Source organism: Nicotiana attenuata, unplaced genomic scaffold (assembly GCF_001879085.1).
Source record: "Nicotiana attenuata strain UT unplaced genomic scaffold, NIATTr2, whole genome shotgun sequence".
NCBI lineage: Eukaryota > Viridiplantae > Streptophyta > Magnoliopsida > Solanales > Solanaceae > Nicotiana > Nicotiana attenuata.
Genome location: NW_017670777.1, coordinates 344863 through 352244, shown reverse-complemented (window position 1 = coordinate 352244; position 7382 = coordinate 344863).

Below are 7382 nucleotides of genomic sequence, written 5' to 3'. Positions count from 1 at the left end.
TCCCCGAGTATTCGGGGAAACTTTTATGCTTTGGCTCTTGAGCCGTTTCCCGTAGGATTATAAGTGTGGAGTTCATATAATAGTAGACTTCTTTGAGACACAAAGTGTTTTTTATATTAACAAAATGCTTCTTCAAATAATTGATACAGACGCGCATGCTTTGCCGTCGGGGCTTGACTATTCTATATGGACACGGTTCATCTGACCATTTGGCCCATTACAAAGTTTTCCTATCGAGGCCCTTTTAGGCGTGAAGTATTTTCCTCGAAAATATGATCTCTGAGGGTGATGCCCCCCTGTATTTGAGGTTGATTAAAAAGAAACCTTGGATACTGTTGTGTTCTTCTTAGGTAGCATATAATTGTTGCCTCATTAAAAACCTTGCCGGTAAAACCCATTTGGGACAAAATCTGATCGAAGGGAAAAAGAGTGCAAGGCATGCTTTAAAACCTAAGGCCTTCGTGTAGAAATATGATGCCCTCGAGATCGTACGCCCTCGATCGAAATACTGTAATGAGTTAGTTTTAAACTCAAATGATCAAAGGATAAGGTCATACCTTAGCATTAGTACCGTTTGAGCAGTGATATGTTGCAATTGTTTGGCAGTTGTTGGCCTTCCATTGTGCTGAGTTTGTAAGGCATTTACTGACAACTCCGAGGACTCGGTACGGTCCATCCCAATTTGGGCCAAGTTTACCTTCATTTGGGTCCCGAGTATTGAGGGTGACTTTCCATAGGACTAAGTCCTCGATTCCAAAATGTCGAAGGTTGGCTCTTCTATTGTAGTATCTTTCGATCCTTTGCTTCTGTGCGTCCATCCAAACGACTTCTCATTTTTCGTCTAATAATTCGAGGCTGGCATTCATAGCCTCGTGATTTGACTCCTCCGATACATGTTGAAACCTGGCACTGGGTTCTCCAACTTCGACGGGGATGTGGGCTTCAGAGCCATATACTAGAGAGAACGGGGTGGCCCCCGTACTGGACTTTGATGCAGTCTGATATGCCCAAAGGACCTCGGGTAAAACTTCTCTCCATTTCCCCTTTGCATCATCTAGTCTTTTCTTCAAGTTCTGGACGATAGTTTTATTTGTTGACTTGGCCTGTCCGTTTCCAGTTGGGTGGTACGGCGTTGATAGAATCCTCTTTATTTTATGCACTTCGAGGAACTCCGTTACCTTGCTACCGATGAATTGATTTCCGTTGTCACACACAATCTCGGAGGGTATTCCGAATCGACATACGATGTGGTCCCAAATAAAGTCAATGACTTCCTTTTCTCGGACCTTCTCGAAGGCCAGCGCTTCTACCTACTTAGAGAAATAATCAGTCATAAACAGGATAAATTTAGCTTTGCTTGGGGCCGTTGGTAGAGGGCCGACTATATCCATTCCCCATTTCATGAAAGGCCACGGGGAAAGGACCGAATGAAGTTGTTCTCCAGGCTGATGGATCATCGGTGTGAATCGTCGACACTTATCACATTTTTTGACAAATTCCTTGGTATCTTTTTCCATGTTGTCCCAGTAGTATCCTGCTCTGATAACTTTGCGAACCAAAGACTCGGCGCTGGAGTGATTCCCACAAGTGCCTTCGTGGATTTCTCGAAAGACATAATCGGTGTCTCCTGGCCCCAAACATACCGCCAATGGCCCATCGAACGTTCTCCTATACAATGGTCTATCTTCATCCAATGCAAATCTAGCAACCTTGGCTCGTAAGGCCCTCGATTCTTTGTGGTCCGATGGGAGTTTTCCATTCTTCAAATAGTCAATATACTTATTCCTCCAGTCCCACTTCAGGCTTGTTGAATTTATTTCGACATGACCCTCTTCAACTACGGACCTTGATAATTGGACAACAGTCCCCGGGACGATGTCATCTTCTTCAACAGAAGAGCCCAGATTGGCAAGCGCATCGGCCTCACTGTTTTGCTCTCGAGGCACATGATCCAGAGTCCACTCCTTGAAGCGATGCAAGGTTACCAGCAGTTTATCCAAGTACTGTTGCATCCTATCTTCTCGAACCTCGAAGCTTTTGTTTACTTGGTTTAGAACCAATAGGGAATCACACTTGGCCTTGATGACTTCTGCTCCTAAGCTTTTACCAAGCTCAAAACTTGCAATCATGGCCTCATACTCGGCCTCATTGTTAGTTAATCTTGGAGTTTTGATAGATTGCCTAATAGTATCACCTGTGGGAGGTTTTAAGACAATGCCGAGTCCGGACCCCTTCACATTCGAGGCACCGTCCGTGAAAAGGGTCCATACCCCCGATGTTGTACCCGAGTTTAGCAGGAATTCTTTCTCCACTTCGGGTACGAGGGTCAGCATAAAATCGGCCACGAAGTCAGCTAGGATTTGAGACTTGATGGCCGTTCGGGGTTGATATTCGATATCGTACCCGCTAAGTTCGACGGCCCATTTGGCCAATCGGCCCGATAGTTCGGGCTTATGCAAAATGTTTCGAAGAGGGTAAGTGGTTAATACACATATGGCATGACATTGGAAATATGGTTTTAGCTTTCTAGATGCACTTATCAATGCAAGAGCTAATTTTTCTGAGTGAGGATATCTAGTTTCAGCATCTCCTAGAGTTCGGCTTACATAATAAACGGGAAATTGCGTACCTTGCTCTTCTCGAACTAGTACCTCACTTACCGCTATCTCGGATACTTCCAGGTATAGGTAAAGCCTTTCGTCTTCCTTAGGGGTGTGAAGCAAAGGCGGGCTCGATAGATATCGCTTTAACTCTTCCAAGGCTTGCTGACATTCCGGGGTCCACAGGAAATCCTTTTTCTTTTTGAGCAAGGAAAAGAATCGGTGACTCCGATCCGACGACCTACAAATGAATCGACCCAAGGCAGCTATTCGCCCTGTTAGCCTTTGCACGGCCTTCACACTATCCACGATCGTGATACCCTCGATAGCCTTGATCTTATCGAGATTGATTTCGATACCCCGATTTGATACCATGAAGCCGATGAACTTCCCCGAGCCAACCCCGAAGGCACATTTCTCCGGGTTAAGCTTCATGTTGTAATTCCTCAAAATTGCAAATGTTTCCTGCAATGTACTAAATGGTCCTCTGCGTGCAAGGACTTAACCAACATGTCATCAATATAGACTTCCACTGTTTTACCTATTTGTTCTTCAAACATTTTGTTAACTAGGCGTTGGTATGTAGCTCCTGCATTTTTTAGTCCGAAGGGCATTACGTTGTAACAATAAGTTCCAAACTTAGTTATAAATGAAGTCTTTTCCTGGTCCTCCAGGTTCATCTGAATTCGATTGTACCTGGAGTAGGCATCGAGAAAAGTTCGGGTCTCATGGCCAACCGTGGCATCGATCATTCGATCGATGTTTGGCAATGGGAAAGAATCTTTCGGACATGTTTTGTTCAAGTCCTTATAATCCACACACATTCTAAGCTTATTTTCTTTTTTAGGAACCACAACTATGTTTGCAAACCACTCGGGATACTTTACCTCCCGAATGGATCCTATTTTAAGGAGTTTGGTTACCTCGTCTTTTATGAAGGCATGCTTTACCTCGGACTGAGGCCTCCTTTTTTGCTTTACCGGTTTGAACCTGGGATTGGTGCTCAACCGATGTATGGTGATTTTTGGCGGGATCCCTGTCATATCTAAGTGGGACCAAGCAAAGCAATCCATATTACCAATAAGAAATTGAATGAGTTTTTTCTATGTTCGGGGGTTAGTCCCGTTCCCAGGTATATAGTCCCGTTCCCAGGTATACCTTTTTCTCGGGCATGTACTCGATCAATATGACCTGCTCCAGTTCCTCGATAGTTGACTTTGTCGCATCAGATTCTTCGGGAATGACGAAGGTTCGAGGAGTAAGGAAATCCTCATCTTCATCTTCGATCACCTTTTGCTTTGACTCCATCGAGGCTGGAGGCGGTAATTGCTATTTGGCATCCTGCTTATCTTTAGGGCTTGACTTCTCCGAGGTCAGAGGCTCTGGAATCGGTCCTACTTCCTCGAATGCAAACATCTCCTTTGCAGCATGTTGCTCCCCGTTATCCTTTCCTCTGTTGGGAACTTCATCATTTGGTGAAGAGTTGAAGGCACTGCCCTCATGTTGTGTATCCATGGTCTCCCGAGGAGTGCGTTATACCTCATATCACCTTCGATAACATGGAACTTCGTATCTTGTGTGGTCTCGGCTACGTTTACTATCAAGATGATTTCTCCCATTGTTGTTTCGCTTGCCATGTTGAAGCCATTCAGGACCCGAGATGCAGGTATGATCTGATCTTGTAGGCCGAGTTGTTCCACGACCCTCGATCTGATTATGTTTGTTGAGCTACCTGGATCCACTAAAACATGTTTAACTTGAATTTTATTCAAAAGGATAGAGATTACCAGGGCATCATTGTGAGGCTGAGATATGCCTTTTGCTTCCTCGTCACAAAATGATAAGACGTCCTCGGGCACATAACTTCGAGTCCGTTTTTCCCTAGTGATCGATACTTTGGTACGCTTGATCATGGGTCGTTGAGGGACATCGACTCCGCCAATGATCATGTGGATCACATGTTGTGGTTCTTCTTGTTCGTTTCTCCTTGCATCTCTCTCCATGAGGTGATTCATAACCCGATCACTTAGGAATTCTCGAAGGTGACCCTCGTTAATCAAGCGAGCCACTTCTTCCCTTAGCTGTCTGCAATCTTCTGTCCGATGACCATGTGTACCATGATACTTGCACATCAAGTTCGGGTTTCTTTGAGAAGGATCGATCTGTATTGGCCTGGGCCACTTGGTGTCTTTAATTCTCCCAATAGCGGAGATAGTACCTGATGCATCGATGCTGAAGTTGTATTCTGATAATCGAGGAGCTTCTGCGGGGTCGGAATGTTTGTCAAATCTGCTTTTGCTCATGAGTCCTTGAGAGCTTTGACCTCGATCATTTCTTCGATCACTCCGAGGAGTGTTGCGGCTCAGGCCACTGTTCCTTCGATCGGCATATGGCTGATACCGCTCTTTATTGAATCGTAATTCCTGGTTTGTGTCCCTAGGGGGACTTGGCTGCAAATCTGTTAGGATACACTGAACCCGAGGGGGCTCCCAACTGGTCGTCCTCGACCCTGATCTTTGACTGATAACGATTGTGCACATCCGCCCATGTAACAGCTGGATATTCAATCAAGTTCTGCTTCAACTGCCGAGAAGCGATCAAACTCCTCTTATTCAGACCTTGCATAAAGGCATGCACTGCCCGGTCATCGGAGACCGGTGGTAATTCTATTCTTTCCATCTGAAATCGGGACACGAACTCCCTTAGCATCTTGTCGTTCCTTTGCTTAATTTTGAAGATGTCTGAATTTCTCGGGGCCACCTTTATGGCCCCAGCGTGCGCTTTCACGAAGGCATCTGCTAACATAGCGAACGAATCAATAGAGTTAGGAGCTATGTTGTGATACCAGATCATAGCTCCCTTTGATAGTGTTTCTCCAAACTTTTTCAACAGCACTGACTCGATTTCATCATCATTCAAGTCATTTCCTTTGATCCCACAGGTGTATGAAGTAATATGTTTGTTCGGTTCCGTTGTTCCGTTGTATTTGGGTATGTCGGGCATGCGAAACTTTTTGGGAATGGTCATCAGTGCCGCACTTTGAGGGAGTGGTTTCTGTATGAATTTCTTGGCGTCTAAACCTTTCAAAATTAGAGGTGCCCTGGTATCTGGTCTACACGGGAGTTATAGGTCTCCACTTTTTTATCATTGTCTTCAATTTTCTTTTCTCCGAACTCGATTATCTTAGTGATCTCTTCGAGCATTTTCATAACCGTGGGGTCAGTCCCGAGCCGTTTTCATTAGATCTTCTGGTGTTGGCTCAGCACACTGATTGTTGTCATGTTCGGCTATGCTCGGGGTTTTATTCTGACTTTGGAGTTGAGAGATGGCGATTTGCTGAGCCTGCAGCATCTCAAATATTACTTGGAGACTGACTCCCCCATATGGATGTAAAACTACCTTTTAATTTTTTTTTCTCCTGCTTCTTTTTGTGAACTTTCTTCATCAGACAATCTAGTGCTTTTCTGAAGACTGGAGAGCAAGAGCGGAGAGTCTTTTTGTATGTTTAACTAATTGATGCACAAGGTTCAGTTTTGGATTTAAAAAAAGTAAAAATTTACAGCATAATTGGGTGCAAATAATATTATCTCTTGAATAAACACAAAATGATACTTTGAAAGGCAAATCAAGGGATTAGAAAAATTCGAAAAGGAATAAAGTTGATGTGAAATTGAAAATGTAAGTGGCAAAAAGAGATCTTAGTTATTTTGATCCATGCATTTATCTGGTGGCTAATTTTAAAAGAAATCTCCAAAGTATTTCAGAAAAAATAAAATGTAATTACCTTAAGTTAAGGAGTTTACTTTTGCTATATCTTGGTGTACCAAGAAAACAATACATGATATATATGCCATATTTGATTTTCCATTTTATTTATAAAAAAATAAAAAAAATAAAAAAGAACTAGCGAGTGATAATCTTCTCCTAAACCTACATTGTACATGCTATTGTTGTTTGATTCCCTTAATACATTAGATAAACTGTAATATGCTCACTTCGGTAAATGCCATATCAACTTCTTCCAAATGAATGTTGCATTCTTATGTAAATCGTGGTATTCATTTGTTTGATAACTAAGTTAATCCATATATATCTTTTGCATCGTCTATTCGTCTAAATTTAAACTTTGTTTTCTGATCATTTACTGATTGATTTAAAAACATGTCAAAGTATGTTTCGTCAAGTATTATTTTTTATTTCTTTTATCTGTTTAGAGTTCATAAAATAAAAGCATTTTGATGATCCAATATAGTAGACTAATTTATAATTTGGTAGTGCTTTCAATCTTGTTGCATTTTAGATACATCATGAACTAAAAACTTAATTTAACATGTAATGCCCACTTGGTGAAATATTTGAATTCACCATCGTAATAATAAAGTACCATATGTGCTCCATCATTCTAAACTATCAAGATTTCAGCGTGATTCCTATTAGAAGATAAATAGTAAAACTTTAAAGTTCACCCCAAGAAGTGAATATGACATTAACATACTTTCAAAATATAGATAGTTTTCCCTAACAAAAGATCAGCAGGTGTTAGGTGACATGGTTAACTATCTCATCTTAATGACTGGCAATAGAAAGATATAATAATAATTGATGTGTAGGAATTATTGATTGAGATGAAGTTGGGTTCACTATCTTTATTGGGACAATCTCTTGAAATTTCTTACTGGTCTTTTCACGTAAATAATTTGTTGCAAATAAATATATTACTAGAAAAATATATTTTTTAATACAAGTGCATGGTTATTTTCTTTGTAATTGTTTGTTATATCC